This window comes from Canis lupus, chromosome 14 (genome assembly GCF_048164855.1).
Source record: "Canis lupus baileyi chromosome 14, mCanLup2.hap1, whole genome shotgun sequence".
Classification (NCBI taxonomy): Eukaryota; Metazoa; Chordata; class Mammalia; order Carnivora; family Canidae; genus Canis; species Canis lupus.
In genome coordinates this window covers 36,357,816-36,375,485 of record NC_132851.1, presented here as the reverse complement: position 1 = coordinate 36,375,485, position 17,670 = coordinate 36,357,816, and the positions used below count along the sequence as shown (strand labels likewise).

The 17,670-nt window shown below is 40.1% G+C and overlaps 2 long non-coding RNA genes across 2 annotated transcripts in view; one reads left to right on the top strand and one right to left on the bottom strand.

Moving 5' to 3' along the window:
• Positions 1-6,143: 6,143 nt before the first annotated feature.
• LOC140603436 (uncharacterized) lies at positions 6,144-12,815 on the bottom strand. The gene is made up of 4 exons (XR_012006421.1): positions 12,650-12,815; positions 9,323-9,501; positions 8,440-8,714; positions 6,144-6,236 (listed from the first exon to the last, which is right to left on the bottom strand). It is a non-coding gene; the product is annotated as an uncharacterized lncRNA (long non-coding RNA).
• LOC140603435 (uncharacterized) overlaps positions 8,430-17,670 on the top strand; it is a 59,621-nt gene continuing 50,380 nt past the window's right edge. The window contains exon 1 of the long non-coding RNA XR_012006420.1: positions 8,430-8,542. This is a non-coding gene — a long non-coding RNA (uncharacterized lncRNA). The remainder of the gene's footprint in view (positions 8,543-17,670) is intronic.

Sequence of the window (17,670 nt, the reverse complement as noted above, 5' to 3'; positions counted from 1 at the left end):
ATGCTCTGGGTCAAAATTACTCTCATTTGCAAAACAGAAGCATAGTTGTATTTCTCTGAGACCATTGCTCCCAAGTGCAGTCTCAACAGACTAGTAACTTTAAAACAAAGTAGTTAGCACATTCACAGAGACAATGAGGTGGAGGGTAATAGAACTGCCGGCCGTATGCCAGCATTTTATCTATCAGAGCTCATGAATACGCATAACACAGCTTTTGCTATATTCCTTATACAACTTCTCAGCGTCAAAGACGAACATATTTTTAACAGACTCAAAGATATAGCCTCTCTGTAGCATATAAAATAAGCTTAGTAATGCCTTTGTCATGATTCTATTTTACTTAGAAAGCATCCAGGCACCCAGGGAGTTCATTAACTCAGTAGAAGACCAAGGTTTTACATCATCTAAAGATCTTGAAGTCATTTGAGTTGACAAAATACAAAATAAAGTGTTGAAATACAATATCATCATAACGATTCAGGTTAAAAGTGTATAGTCTACTCGTGTATATTAAGTTGCTATAGGTTTCCTGCTCAAAAGAGCCATTATTCCTCCATGATTAAGATCATGTAAAATGTAAACATTATACTTAACACTAATAAATCCAAGCTATAGCTTTTTGAGTTGAAAATATTAGTCTTTGCTGAAGATTAAGTTATGGGAACTTAAATTCTTAAAATATTTGGTTTGGCTTTTTAAAAGTAGCTTGGAGATGTACATAAGAAAATTCAGTGTTCCATGTATAATGCAATTTTGAGTATTTATAGTTATGTAAAAAAAAAAAAAAAAAAAAATCAAGTTTTGGACCATTTCCATCACCCCTAAAAGCAATTACTTCCATCAGCCCCAGGCAACCACTAATCTTTGTCTCCCGTTGCTTTGCCCATTGTTCATATTAATAAGCATGTAAGTTTGCCTTTGTGTTTGGCTTCCTTCATCAAGCATGATGTTTTAGGTTCACCAAGTCATGGCATGGATCAAGCCATCCTTCCCCTTTATTGCTCACTGCATTCCATTGTATGGATAACCAGAGTGTTTCACATATTCATCAGGTGATGGACACCTGGGATGTTTCAGCTTTGAGGCTATTATAAATATACTATGAACATTCATGTAAGTTCTTATGTGGATAGAAGTTTCTCTCAGGTAGACACCTAGGAGTGGAATTGCTGAGTCACAGGTAACTCTGGAAAAGAGTTTGTGTTGAAGATTGAGAACCTGCCAAAGTGGCCTTGCCATTTTATTTTCCCGCCAGCAAAAGTAGGAGAATTCCAGTGTTTCTATGTTATCTGACTTTTGGAATTTCAACTATTCTGGTGAGTGTGAAGTGGTATCTCTGTGGCTTTGTTTTGCATTACTCTAAAGAGGATTTGGGGCAGATTTTCATGTGCTTATTGACCATGTGTACATATGCTTGGGAGAAATGTCTTAAGTCCATTGTCCATCTTCGAGTTGTCTTTGTTGAGTTCAAGAGTTCTTTATGTAATCTAGATACAAGTCCCTATTCTCAGACCATAGGGTTTGCGAACTTTTTTTCCTCTAGACTATGGATGGTCTATTTACAGAGTTGGTTTTGTAATAGGGATGGTTTAAGGAACTTTTAGATTCAGCATATTTGATGTATTGTCATTTTCTCATTTTCTCAGAATTAGGAGTATTCTATTCATGAGTGCTTTTTTAGGTTGGAGATAATCAGAAAAGAGCTCATTTGCTTTGAGATGCTTTATATTATTATATTAATATAGTTTATTAATATCATTTGGACATAGAAGAACATTACTACTTAGAGGTAAAAGGCTTTCTGAATTACAGACATATAGGGAGCTTAGAATTCTGTAATTTTAGTCACGGGTCAAGGGTAAACAGACCCACAAAACTTACCAGTCTGAATATTAAAGAGATGTTCTCCTTCCTGGTGGGCACACAATTACCAATTGAGATCAAAATAGGCAAAGACTAACAAGATTCTCTGCCTTCTCTCATTCAATAGAGCATAATCTCTATAAAGCATTTGTCAATTTATCACGATCACTCAATGGTGAGATCATAAAACCAAGTTTCCAATCATTGCTACTAGTAAGAAGTTGCTTATAAAGGCCACAAATATCCAATCATGAAATGGGCAAAAGACATGAAGAGAAATCTCACAGAGGAAGACCTAGACATGGCCAACACGCACTTGAGAAAATGCTCTGCATCACTTGCCATCAGGGAAATACAAATCAAAACCACAATGAGATACCACCTCACACCAGTGAGAATGGGGAAAATTAACAAGGCAGGAAACCACAAATGTTGGAGAGAATGCGGAGAAAAGGGAACCCTCTTACACTGTTGGTGGGAATGCGAACTGGCACAGCCACTCTGGAAAACTGTGTGGAGGTTCCTCAAAGAGTTAAAAATAGACCTGCCCTACGACCCAGCAATTGCACTGTTGGGGATTTACCCCAAAAATATAGATGCAATGAAACGCCAGGACACCTGCACCCCGATGTTTCTAGCAGCAATGGCCACAATAGCCAAACTGTGGAAGGAGCCTCGGTGTCCATCCAAAGATGAATGGATAAAGAAGCTGTGGTTTATGTATACAATGGAATATTACTCAGCCATTAGAAACGACAAATACCCACCATTTGCTTCAACATGGATGGAACTGGAGAGTATTATGCTGAGTGAAGTAAGTCAATCGGAGAAGGACAGACATTATATGTTCTCATTCATTTGGGGAATATAATAGTGAAAGGGAATCTAAGGGAAGGGAGAAGAAATGTGTGGGAAGTATCAGAAAGGGAGACAGAACATAAAGACTCCTAACTCTGGGAAATGAACTAGGGGTGGTGGAAGGGGAAGAGGGCGGGGGGTAGGGGTGAATGGGTACTGAGGGGGCAGTTGATGGGATGAGCACTGGGTGTTATTCTGTATGTTGGTAAATTGGAACACCAATAAAAAATAAATTAAAATAAAGGCCACAAATAAGCCAAAAAAGCAAAACAGAGAGGAAAATTAAAATTAGAAGAACAGCGATGTTTTATTGCCGTTTTGGATTTAGCCATGTGACCTAAGAGACAGATGGGCTAAAATAGCCCATGAGGGGCATTTCTCTGGTGGAGTTTAAAAGGACTGTGAGGTGTGTCCATCGGGCATCCTGGTGGAAGGCCTCAAATTGTTTAACTTTTTAGTCTGAATCAGAATTCTCATAAAGGTGAATACACATTATTCATCGAATGAATGGAGAAACTGGTGAGGTATTACAACTTGTTCAAAAGAGGGGGAAAAAAAGAAAATAAGCCTAGACCTAGTTGTGGATCAGGATGTTGAAATGAACGTATAAGTGGAGACCCAAGTTTTGCCCAAACCTGGGGCTGACGGCAGAGGGGAGGTTGAGTCCTTTCAGAGCCTTAGTAACCTCAGTGAAGAATAGCTCCCCTCTAGAATCAGCAGATGGAGTGTGTGCTGGACAGTGCATATGCATGTTCCTTGGACAACATCTTGCTGTTTCCTCATAGGTTTGTGATAAGTCTTAATATCTGGCAGGGCAAATTCTCCACGAGTCTGTTTATGAATACTCTGAGTTTGAGTATTCATTTGAACATTTGTTCATAAAAATTTCAGTGATTTGATTAAATTTAAGAATTATCCTTGGAATTATGATTGAACACACTATGTTGCATTTATAGGTTTATACCAAGAATTTGATAACAAAACTATAAATCAATTTTCAAAAGTTATGTGCAAGTCATAATTATACATATTCCCATTTAGGGACATAATAGATCTTGTCATTTGTTCAGGGCTAGTTTTAGATCCTCCCAATAAGATTTAGCAACATTTTCCATATTAGTCCTGGACCATTTGACAAATGTCTAGATATCTTAGAGATTTACCACAACTGTGAATGGATTTTTTTCTTCATTTCTAGCTTTTTGTTAATCTAGAGAAAATCTATTTTTGGACACAAGCATGTAAATGTTCTTCACTATAAGACATTAAAGTTAGGTTAAAAAAACAGAAACAAAGCCAAACCCCCAAAATTTCAGTGAGATCTCCAGGTTTTTCTGGATTTATGGTTATGCAGTTATAGTGTCTATAAATAAAGATGGTCTCCCTTTCAAATATTTGTTCTGAGTATTTTTGTTATCTTATGCTTGTTACTACTTCTTACAGTCTTTATATATTAGCAAGTACTATAGCTACCAGAGCTTTGAGATTTTAAGGGCAATTTCATTAAAGCCCAGGACCAGAAGTCCTTTTAATCCTGGTTTAAACAATTTTTGTTAGGAATCACTGCTGACTTGTATGAAATACCAGTTTGATAGCCATTAATCTAGTTTTCATGTAATTCATTGCATTACCAGGTTAGAATTCCTGATGTTGAATTTTTGTATTCTTGGTCTAAAACAGACTAGTTCATTGTCTGGAATGTTGCAAGTTGGCTTCCATGGAAATGGGCTCCAAGATGGAGAATTATATACAGCAAGAACTGATGATCCATCTAGGTCCAGAGCTCCCCACGGGGCTGGAAGTCCAACCTCTCCTGTCCAATACTCTTTCTTCACTCTATCAGAATCGTTGGTTTGAGGCAAGGAGGCTGGTTTGTGCCCCTTACAATCCTGGAGTGGGGGGTGGCGGGGAATGTAACCTTAAACCTTGGTGAAGTAACACTCTTCAGCCAAGGTCAATGCAAAGAGGGACATAGCTGAGAGCCACCACCAGCACTCCCATCAGCTGGAGCAATTCGTCAATGAAAGGGGTGAGATCATAATGGGGCATTATGTCACTACTAAAAATGACATTTTGATGGCTACAGTGTTCTATCATTTACGATCATTATACTATCTATATTTTTGATTCTCAGAAAGTGCACTTAGTAAGGTTCCCTGAGATACAGAAAACTATCAAAGTCCATTTCTGGTATTGGAGATCCTAAATGAGCTCACCTAGGAGGCTGCGCATAAATGAGAAAGGAGACCAAGGAGCAGAGCTTGAGGCTGATGCGTGAAGGCTGGGCAAAGGGAGAGGACACACAGTGAAGAGGCGGGGAAGGGAGGAGGAAAGTAGGAGAGGGGTGTGGAGTTCCAGATGTGCCACCATGGCTGTCATTTTCCCATGTGAGAGGAACATTATGGGGAAATTTTCTTCCTCGCTCCAGATGCTTCCTTCTAGGTAGAGTTCAGTGAACATGAACTCCTGGCTTTGTCCCAGGTCTTCATGCATTTTGCATCAGTGAGAAATTTGAATGGTAAATTTGGGAATAAGTCATGCATGCTCAGTTGGCCCCTTCCTTCTTTGCTCCTCTGGGCACCATCCTTCCAGGGAGAACACCAGGCTCTCCTACACTTCCAGGATGGAGTGGGTGTATTTACTTAACTTGGGACTGTGAAGTAGCAGCTTTGTCACTGACAAAGGCAAAGCTAGAGGTTGTAACTTCTTGTTAGAGCCAGAAGTGTTTGCTGAGCCAGCCATCTTCTGACTCCTTCATTGGCATGCTGCAACCATCTGAAATGGGTGGATAACCAGGTAGGGCGTTATTAGGTGCTCTATCAGAAAGCCCGGGTACAGAAGCCCGGCACTGAGGGGGGTACTTGGCAGGATGAGCACTGGGGATTATGCTATGTTTTGGCAAATTGAACTCCAATTTAAAAAAAGCCCAGTACAGATCTAGTGTGTTTTTCCTACTCTTATAATGAAACTCACTTCAAGCTTCTGTGATAGTAGACTCCAGACTTCTTAGTTTAGTAATGGCAATTTCAGTTCTAGCATATTTGACATTATTATTCTCTGAACAATGGATATCGTCTGAAAACTTAAGTATTGGAATCCCTGGGTGGCTTAGTGGTTTAGCACCCGTCTTTGGCCCAGAGCCTGATCCTGGAGACCCGGGATCGAGTTCCACATCAGGCTCCCTGCATGGAGCCTGCCTGCTTCTCCCTCTGCCCGTGTTTGTCTCTGTCTCATGAATAAGTGACATCTTTGGAAATAAAAGTATTAATACTATGTTTAGCTTGTAGACATGTGGAATTAAGGATTCTATTCATGCATGATCAGATTTACTACTTGCAACAATACTGTGATTTACTGGCTATAAGTAACTCATTTATAGCAATATAATTGGCCAAAATATGGTCGTTTTTTATACTACTTCCCTGTTTGGAAGAAAGGTCTCCAGGAAACCACTTCTAAGCCATACGTGACTGTGCTGGTCTTGCCCCCATCGATGAACAGTAGAAAGCACTGCACTTTATTGTGAAAGACAGTATTAGCAAAGATGAAGGATAACCAGTACTTTAAACCCACTTAAGACAAAACAAATGCCCAACTCTCTCAGACTGGGCTTAAACAAAAAATAAACAACAACAACAAAAGCAAAAACAAAAAACCCCCTCACTTCACCTACATGTTACTTAAAAGGATAAACTACTGAGTTTCTTAGGTCTTTAACCTTCCATTTTGATTTCAGGGCAATACAAACAAAGGTGGCACGGAAAGACTGATTCCAGGCACAGGAAGGGGGAAGAAATGTGTGGGAAATATCAGAAAGGGAGACAGAACGTAAAGACTGCTAACTCTGGGAAACAAACTAGGGGTGTTGGAAGGGGAGGAGGGCGGGGGGTGGGAGTGAATGTGTGACGGGCACTGGGGGTTATTCTGTATGTTAGTAAACTGAACACCAATAAAAAAATGAAATTGCTGTTTTTTATATTGATAAGTGATGATCCAATTTGCAATAAGGAGAAAATAGCTAATGCTAAATTAACACGTTCAGTATACCTAGATTCATAGGAAAGATATACTGGAGCATAGTTAGGCATTCTTAGCGCTCTGAATTTGTGACTGCCTTTCCCAAATTCTATCAAACTAACCAGTCTGATAAGGTAGTGAAGATTCTAGCACTAGTGTCCTCTTGGGAGGAAGACAATGGTTGCAGCAGAAGTTACTGCAGAGTCTGTATTGAAAGGGACATTCCCTTCCCACTCTTATGAATGGAGAACCTCCACAGACCTAGGAAGGCCTCAGGGGGGAAAAAATAGAAGGTTAGCCTGAATGAACAAATATTCAAAGACCTCACGGGAAAAACTTAACATTTGTGAAGTGTTTTTTTTTTTTTTTTTTTTTTTTTAATCGGGAGCAAAAAGAGCCACGTTAGCTTATTGCTTATCTGTTGCTGTGTAATCAAAGCTCATCCCAAAGCTCAGTGACTTAAAACAAGGAGGCATTATGCTCTCTCATGGTCCTGTGGGTTGACTGGTCTCAGCCGGGTGCCCTTGCTTGGGGGGTTGCTGTTGTATCTGTATAGTTGTGATTAGTATAAACCAGAGGCCAGCATAACTGAAGACTCCATAGGTATTCCAGAGTTCTAATCCCCAACGGGTAGCATCGGGCCAGGTAAGTCTTTGCAATGGGGCTGTTCTGGGCAGTACACCTTGCTCAGCAGCATCACTGGCTTTTATCTGCTGGATGCCAGGAGCAAGGTCTTCCACCTTGTATGTGACCAAGACTGTCTCCAGACATAGCCAAATGTCCTGTGTTAGAGATACTAATCCACCTATTTCCCATCCCAATTAACTACAGGGAAGAGTCCTAATGATGTACTCTCCAGTGTGTCAGGCATTGTAATCCTCTACTTATACCCAATCACATATAGCTGACTAGGTTTCAAACTAGAGCCAATCCAATAACTCCTTTGAATCCATAGCTTCCCCCAAAGAAGTCTTTCCACTGGCTCGTGTCTGCAGAGTACACTTAACTACTTCTGGGCTGGTGTCATCCGATTCGAGATTTTATGTTTATACAAAGTGTTCATTTTAATGTGTCAGTTTTTTACCCTAGATTTCCATTCTGAGCATCTGCTTAAGATCGTTTGCAGTAACAAGTATCTTAAAGTTGCATCTAGAAGTAAATCTAGAAGTCCTGTTGCCTTTCCCTCCCTTACTTCCCCCATTCCTTTGCCAGGATTTCCCGGGATCTTCCAAATACGTGGTACATTATCAAACACATTAACGCTTTGGGCAACCAGGGCTTAAAAGGCTTGGATAACTCTGGGAGCTAACATAGAACATGAGCTCACGAGTATTCCACTCAAGTAGCTGAGGCAGTGGGGTATTTGTACACAATGGTCAGACCCAGGCTAGGGTGGCTTCAGGATGTGAATCCTCAGGCATTTTCAGGCCTGTGTGCAAGTAGAGTGGCCTCCAGTGGCCAGGAAAAGCCGTCAGATGAAGACAGAAGGATGGTGGCAGCAACCACACATACAATGGGAAGGACCCCGAGGGGCACTGCTGGCATCTGCTTGTGGTGAAACCTGGAGTCCTCACTGCTGGAAACTGGGGCTAACTAAGCACTTCTGGAACCCTCTGAGGGAACCACTTAGAAGGTGCCATATGAGGCACAGAATAGGAGAATTCTAATATTCCAATCACACTCTGGCCAGAGGGTAATTACCTTAGCAACTCTAGATTGGTGCCTGAGCCAAAGTAGAAGTAGAAGTGGACTCACAGGTCTTCATCCTGGGGGAGAAAGCAAGGTAGATGGTGGTGCAATGGAGGTGAGCAGTTGTTGGGCCACACACGTAGGTAGCTGCTGACACCAGGAGTGTGTGAAGTGGGACAGACTACTAAATCCAATGCCGTACACGTAGGTCTTTTGAAGTCTTTGGGTTCTTTCTTCTACATGAGAGGTTCTGGCATCCTCACTTAATGTAGGCCAACACTGAACTCCTGTTTAGACAAATAATGGATTTACTCCTACTTGAGACTACACAGTCCACCTGAACCTCTATAGTAAGGGCTCTATCACTGATGATCTTGGACCAATGTAATTCCATTTCTTCTTCCCTAGTTTAACACCCTTATAACCTATTCCCATACACACCCTTAGGTTTCAGCTGATAGAATTGCAACTTTGGGTAGTTATGACAGTGTGTAAAAGCTATTGCTCCCTATGCTCCACTATTGTTCCCTTGGTGTGTTTGGATGTAATGGTCTAGGTGTCCACCAATCCTTAATTCCTCTAGAGTCCCCACGAGGTAACTTCCTCAGGTCAAGTCAGTATAGGATCTCTAGGCAAGGGGAGGAGGGGCTGCTTTGACAGAAGTGGCACTCCATGGAATTTGGAGGTTTGTGATTGAGAATAGGATCCTGGAAATTGGAGAGGATTTGAGTGCATTGGCCTTTCACATAAAATCCCTGATGTGAATATGAAGTTTTGTAGTTGTTTTGCCACTTGAAGACTAAAAAACTGAGTTCTTATATACTGACCCTATAGCTGTAAGAGAAGATACATTCTTTTAGGAAAGTCTTAAAAACTCCGATGCTCTGAATCTCACCGGATTTTCAGTGCCTTGCACCAAAAAAGGTCTGAGTGTCATTTTTTGTTCTGGAAGCTCTATCAGTACAATTTGAAGTAGCCACCTCAATTTCTGGCATCAAATGCCATGTAATTCAGGATAGAAAGTCACCAGAATGTTTTCCTGTATGTGAGTCTGATATTTGTTGCTTGAAATACCTACAGTGAGGTATAAGGAACAAGATTAGAGGGACCACATCTTCCAGACTCTCTGCTACAGATAAGTGCTTCTCTCCAGAATTCAAGTCCCCACGAATGTCACTCCAAACTTAACAGCTCTTCCAGAGGGTAACAGAATATGAGAGGATGCCGCTCAAGCTTGCATATTTGGCAAGCGCGCGCACTAGAGGTAAAGAAATGTGTTGTTTCACTTTTCCAGGCTTGCAGAATAGAGTTGCCAGAGTTACCTTGCCTCCGGGGTTCTAGATTTATATTCTGCTAACGAGAAATAGTTATTAGTTATCGAGCCCCCAAGACACAAGGGAGAGCAAAACAAACAACTACCAGCACAAAAATAGTTTTAAGTTTGCTTTGGGGAAAGAAATCAATGACTATGTTCCTGCATTTGTTGGCTTTAAAATGTGGAAATTCTACAGTGGTGGTGGCTGCAGTGGGGAAGGAGGAGATATCCCAATTTTAGCAAGGAAATTGGATAGGAAGAGAACGTTTTTTACTGAAGAACTTTGATCTTGGACTTGGATTTGTTCAAAATATATGTAGAGATAATTGGGTTAAAATTAGTGCGTGGCAATTGCAAAGTTTCAAAAGTAATTGTTTGGAAAGATGCCTTCTCAACAATCAATTATGATACTTAATTGGAGACACGAAATTTCCATTGCTAAATTTGTCAGACAGTTATTTTAGAATCCCTTATTTATAATACGTTTGTATCTTGGCCAAGTTGGATGCTGGAGAAATCTTAGAGTTTCTTCACTATTTACTGAGATCAGTGATTCATGGCTTCCAAGTATCCTAGAATGAATAAACTGATAATCCAATTTTAAATATAAAGGCATAGGCTTTAGCTTAAATTTTTAGTTCTCTTAGGAAAAATTCTTTCCTACAACAATTAGACTTGGACTTAGAAGCTTTTGGGTTCAGCATAAGCAAAAACAAGCGTTTCTAAGCCTTAAACTCGTACTTGAGGCTATGGGTCTTCCAGTGGAAAGGAGGTAGAGGAGGAATGGGCAGTTCAGTTCTCTTTACCTTTCAGAAATCTCAGATTTATGCTATTTAGTAGGTCTTTGATTAAATGGGAAAGAGATTAGAAATATGTAGTGTAATACAAGTGGGAAATTTAAAGTTTCACTGACAGCAACATCTGTCAAACTTGACGACAGCATTGGGGAAAATGTTTTTTTGTAGTAAAGTGCTAATAGGCTTTCATAATTGAATGGCAATTCATGTTTCCCATCTATCTACAAGATTGCTAATGCAAAGTTGAGCTATAGCTATGCTCTACTATGAGCCATATAAAAATATAAATATTATTCAGTAAGAGATTTAGAGGTTTGCACTAAAGTTGAAACAACAGCCAATGATGTAGATTTCAGAATTTGAATTTCTATAAGAAACTCAGGTTTATATACATTACTTCCTTTGTTATTAGAAGTATGTTGATAGACCTTTTGTACATGGTCCTGCCAAAGATGCCATCGGGTTATAGTATTTTTTTGTGGACTTTTACATATTAAACAAGCCTAGTTCACCTGAACTTTGGGTAATTTTTAAGATAGCAACTTTTGCTGATTAAAATTTTTCCATCTTCCCATGTTCCCTCCTCCAGAGGACACTGAGAAATTGTGGTTTAACACCAGAATTTCCTGTGAAAAAAGTAACATATTTGAAATAGTGGATTTTGTTCACGATGTGGGATAATCTGTAGATAACTGTTCCAGAAGCTTCAGAAATGCCAATGTCATTTTTTAAAAAGATTTATTCGGGAGAGACAGGCAGAGGGAGAAGCAGGCTTCCTGTGGGGAGCCCAAATGCAGGACTCGATCCTAGGACCCTGGGATCACACCCTGAGCCAAAGGCAGACGCTCAACTACTGAGCCACTCAGATGCCCCCGCCAAAGTCACTTTTAAAAAAAAATGCAACTTTTGGGACCAAAAGCAACCATCGCAGGAGATCCTTTCTTTGAGGAACATCCTCTGAAAATTTATTCTTCTAGAAGAGCAGTGAGAACACCGGCAGAAAGGTATCAAACTCCCCCCCCCCTCTTTTTTAAAGAGCTTTTGAGATCAAAGGCTTATAACAATCTGAGGAGATTTAAGAAAGCTGGCTCCATCTCAGGGGCAGCAGTGAGCTTCAGTGCATTTTCCCCATCCCCTTCTCTCCCTAGCCTCAAGGTAGCCCAAGCACTGAGAGCTTTACCAGAATGGTGGCTGTGAGGACAGAAGCCACTGGAGGAAATAGTTTGGAGCTTCCCCACAGCCCTATCCAGTTGGGAATTTCACTATTTGGTCTGAAACACCAGAAAGCTCCATTCTCAGGATTGTGACTAATTCCCTACCAGAGTGTTTGTTGATAATCAGTGGCAATTGTGAACCGATATCTGAGGCATTACCAGTTGAGGATAATAAGTTTTTGTTTTTGCATGAGGCTTTAAGAGAAAGGTTTGGGAATGAGAGGTCTATAGGATGATTTTTAAAAGCTCCAAGAGCTTAAGAGCTTCCTGGGAATCTAGATGGTCACACAGGTGAGAGCTGTGGCATACCCAGAGAAGACCCAAGAGGACCCTAATCTCTCACCTCTAGTTGACCTTAGCCCTGTGCTAACAGGAGGCGAAGGCTGAGGAAAAGTTGTACATTGACTGCCACCAGAGCATTGATGGCTTGATCCACCACACAAATATTCACTTAACACGATCTGGAAGACTTATGGGCTCAGGCATTTAAAGAAATCTGTCCAATTATTAGCTGATTGGTGGCTGCACATGACAGCTTAGTGAAGCCTGGCTCAAATAGTGCTTATTTTACAAATTTAATCCAAGGAAGAACAGCAGGCACAGCAACAAAAAAAGCAACAAAACTAGGGGGAGAGGAAGATCTGACTTCCAGTTAACATGTCCAATTGAACAAAAAATTATGAGACTCGCCAGTAAGTATGAACCATATATAAGGAAAAGGTAGCTGACAAACGGTCCCAGAGGAAGCAAAGAGGTCAGACATACTAGATGTCGGCTGTTGTAAATATATTTAAAGACCAAAAAACAGAACAAGAATGAGAACAAGGTTTTCTATTGTGGAAATAAAAGTTAAAAGAACCAAATTATGGAGTTGAGAAATAACTGAAAAAGATTACCCACTGCTGAGCTCTTGGTAAGGTTGTAGAAGCATCAAGCAGACTTGAAGACTGCGACTGAGATTACCCAGTTTAATTCACTCAGTGGAGCTCTAAAGTCTCCAACTATTACTGTCAGAATGTCTATTTCTCCTGAGTTCTAACAGTTTAATATATTTTGTCATTAGAGTTCTAAGTGTATTTTTGCATTGAACTTTTAATGGACATGTTGTGTCCTTATCTCTTATAACCTTTGATTTAAAGCTATTTCGCCTGATATTAGTATAGCCACTCTTGCTCGATTTTGGTTACTATTTCAAAGTGAAAGAATAGAAACTGATTTCGCGCAATCTATTTAGGTCTTTGGATTTAAAGGGATTCTCTTGTAGGTACCATTTAGTTGGACTTAACTCCATTCTGCCAATCTTTTTACTGGGGATTTTCTTTTTAAATATTTGAGAACATCCATAAGAGTGCGCATGAGCATGTGAGTAGGGGGAAGAGCAGAGGGAGAACCTGACGCAGGGCTCCATCCCACAATCCAAGAGATCATGACTTGAACCAGAACCAAACCAAGAGTTGGGTGGCTTAGTTGGTTGAGCATCCAAGTGCCCCTTATTGGAGTTTAGCCTATTCACATTTAAATTAATTACTGATAAGGAGAGACTTGTCGTTTTCCTTTGAGCTTTTTAATTATTTTTTATTGGTGTTCAATTTGCCAACATACAGAACACCTAGTGCTCATCCTGTCAAGTGCCCCCCTCAGTGCCTGTCACCCATTCACCCCCACCCTCCTCTCCTACCACCCCTAGTTCATTTCCCCAGAGTCTTCATGTTCTGTCTCCCTTTCTGATATTTCCTACACATTTCTTCTCCCTTCCCTTCTATTCCCTTTTACTATTATTTATATTCCCCAAATGAATGAGACCATATAATGTTTGTCCTTCTCCGATTGACTTATTTCACTCAGAATACCCTCCAGTTCCATCCACGTTGAAGCAAATGGGGGGTATTTGTCATTTCTAATGGCTGAGGAATATTCCATTGTATACATAAACCACATATTTAGACAGTCTTCAATAAATGGTGCTGGGAAAATTGGACATCCACATACAGAAGAATGAAACTAGACCACTCTCTTGCACCATATACAAAGAAACTCAAAATGGATGAAAGAACTAAATGTGAGACAAGATTCCATCAAGATCCTAGAGAACACAGGCAACACCCTTTTTGAACTCGGCCACAGTAACTTCTTGCACGATACATCCACGAAGGCAAGAGAAACAAAAGCAAAAATGAACTATTGGGACCTCATCAAGATAAGTTTTTGCACAGCAAAGGATACTGTCAACAAAACTCAAAGACAACCTACAGAATGGGAGAAGATATTTGCAAATGACATATCAGATAAAGGGCTAGTTTCCAAGATCTATAAAGAACTTATTAAACTCAACAGCAAAGAAACAATCCAATCACGAAATGGGCAAAAGACATGAAGAGAAATCTCACAGAGGAAGACAGACATGGCCAACACTCACATGAGAAAATGCTCTGCATCACTTGCCACCAGGGAAATACAAATCAAAACCACAATGAGATCCCACCTCACACCAGTGAGAATGGGGAAAATTAACAAGGCAGGAAACCACAAATGGAGAGGATTCAGAGAAAAGGGAACCCTCTTGCACTGTGGATGGGAACGTGAACTGACGCAGCCACTCTGGAGAACTGTGGAGGTTCCTCAGAGTTAAAAATGGACCTGCCCTATGACCCAGCAATTGCACTGCTGGGGATTTACCCCAAAGATACAGATGCAATGAAATGCGAGGACACCTGCACCCAGATGTTTCTAGCAGCAATGTCCACAATAGCCAAACTGGAGCTTTTGATTTTATAGTACAACGTTGGAATTTCTCATTTCCTTTTGTGTTTATTTTGTAATAGTTTTGGGATTACCATGGGGATTAATTTAGCATTCTAGTGATATGACATTCTAATTTGAATTTATACTGGTTTAACTTCAATAGTATACAAAAGTTTTGTTCCCTTTGGGCTGTTCCCCTACTTCCTTTTGGTTGTTGTGGTCACAAAATTACATCTTTAATACTTATCTAGGGGCACACATTGTAATTTAAGCAATGAGTGCATTTATATATGTAGAAAATGTAGAGTCACAAACCATTGTTATAACACTAGCTTTCATAGTTACCCATTCACCTTTAAGATCTTTATAGGACCTTGGGTTACAGTCTAGTGTCCTTTCATTTTATCTTACAGGACAGATCTTGGCTGCAAACTCTAGCTTTTGGCTTTCTGAAAAGGTCTTTATGCCTTTTGGAGGATAGTTTTGCTAGGTATAGGATTCTTGGCTTAGAAATTCAAAAAAGCTGTGAGGAGAAAAGCACTACAAAAGACAAAACAAAACACACACCACCCCACACAAAACTATCAGCCCACTGCTTTTATCTTCTAGTTTTCTGTGGAAAAAAATCTGATCTTATTTTGAACATTGGTTTAAAAAGATATGTACCCGTGTTCATTGCAACCTTACAATAGCCAAGTATGGAAGCAGTCCAAGTGTCCACTGATGATAGCTGAATGGATAAAGATGTATATATACCTAATGGATTATTACTCAACTATAAGAATGGAACATTGCAGTTTAAAACAGCATAGCATTATACTCTAGTTCCATCTAAGTGAAAGGAGTTAGAAAAATATCACAGGATTTTACTCATGAGGAACAAGAGACCCCCCTCCTCTCCAGCCAAAAAAAAAAAAAAAAAAAAAAGTCAGCATTTTTAAATACATAGAACAAACTGGTCATTGCCGGAGGGAAGGTGGGTGGGTAGATAGGTGAAATAAAAGAATTAACATTATGAGCACTGAGAAACCTATGGAATTAAATATTTTATACTTGAAACTAATATGTTAACTATCCTTCAAGTACTGCACATAAATGCTTATAGCAATTTTTTCCAACGGCCAAAAACTGGAAGCAACTATAATATGAAGTAAATGAACAGTGTTCTATCCATACAATAGAATATTACTGAGAAATAAAGGATCAAGCCACAAAAAGGCATGGAGTAACTTTAAGTACATATTGCTAAGTTAAAGAAGCCAACCTTGAAAGGACCATAGGATCCCAATTATAAGATTAAGATACTATAGCTACAGTAAGAATATTAATGGTTTCTAGTTTGGGGGAAGGGAGAGGAAGAGGTGGAAAAGGATTTTGTGGGAAGTGCAACTATTCCATAGGATACTGGTGGATGCATGTTTGTCAAAACCTGTAGAACTTTAAAACAGACAGTAAATCTAGGTACACAAGTCAGAAAGTCACTTGAGAGGTTAGAAGAGCCTGGGCAAGGTAGCAGACAAGAATCTTAGTATAGGTGTATGAAGCCCTCTCTGGAGAGGACAAGGGGAAAGGTCATGACCCAAATACCACAGATGGAGGCTTTAAGGATCAAGGAAAAAGGAACAGCATAGGAATATGCTCTAGTCAAAGTGGTTTCCCATAGGGGTATATGTCACAATCCTAATGCTGCTACACATGTACTAGAAGTGAACAGTTAAATGGACAGTGAGTGGTGGGAGCTATATTTCTCGCCAGATTTCCGGCCACCAGGGTATACAAGACCAAGAGGCAGGGGAGGATAGGCAAGAATGGCACAGACCCTTATATTTCACAGTAGGTTTGTTCATGATTAGCATATTGGAACATGATGAAATAGAGCATGGAAAGCTGAAGGTGTTTGGGGCAAATAATCAGGTCTTCGAGTAGAATTACTGAGATAGGTGGGAATCATGTACAGGCAAAGTTTTAGTTGTTTCCCTTTCCATTTGTCTCCTGGACAACCATGATGGGACGCCTGGGTGGGATGGTGGTTGAATGTCTGTCTTTGGCTCAGGGCGTGATCCTGGAGTCCCAGGATTGAGTTCCACCATCAGGCTCCCTGCATGGAGCCTGCTTCTCCCTCTGCCTATGTCTGTCTGTCTGTGTCTCTCATGAATAAATAAAATACTAAAAGGAAAAAAAGAAAAAAAGGAAAGGGCAACATGTTGTATATCCTGAGTGAGGGCTTAGTAAAATTTAAGATGCCCCAATTATTGAAAATTAGGAGGCCTCCGGTTGATTTCTCTGGTCCTAGGATGCATCCCAGTGCCTGCCTCTCTATATTGCTGATGTTTAAAGTTGGAGTCATGAGCCTATACTTCATAGTCCAGGGTGGTCTTGACCATCCATGTGATCAGTACCAAGGAGATGTGGCAGAGAAGGACAGCTTCTAGGGGGTTAGACTTATCTGAGTCCCTCCCCCCTTGCTGGAACAGAGCCAGCCGTGAAATCACCATCTGTCAGCATAGCCTCTGATCCTAGGTTCTCGTACATATCTAGAGGCATAAATCTGGGTTTGTTATTGGTATTTTTTAAAAATTAAAATGTTGGTTTGAGGAAAGCACTGTGAGAAGCTGCAGAAATCCTATCTTCATTGCCTTATAAAAAATATAGGATGCCAAGTTTAAATGAGAAGTGATTTTTTTTATAGCATGATTATGTCTCGTAATATTTGGGACATTCACTTCTATTAAAACAGCTGTTTTTCTGAAATTCAAGTTTTACTGAGCACTATTTTATCTGGCAACCCTTTTGAAAGTAGATTATGAAACAAGCAAATAAGTCAACAAGTGGAACTTGTAGTTCAGAATAGTGTGGAGTAAAACATGCAGAAACCCATATGACCTTCTGAGTCCAAAGGGCTATGCTAAAATGGACACTTCTATTTAGCATCAAGTATATTGGACATTCTATTAATGTGGACCAAATTTAAGTGAATATAAAGAAAATACAAGCCAGTGAGGTACAGCATGAATTGGTGATCAATTCCCTACAATCAAAAATCTCCACTTGGAATGGGGCTTTTTCATCCTACTAGTCTCTTTCTAGCTTTTAAGTTTGGCTTGGACTCCTTGTCAGGCCACATATCCAGCCTTCTGTTATTTTTTTAAACAAATTCCAAACAGTCAACATAGTA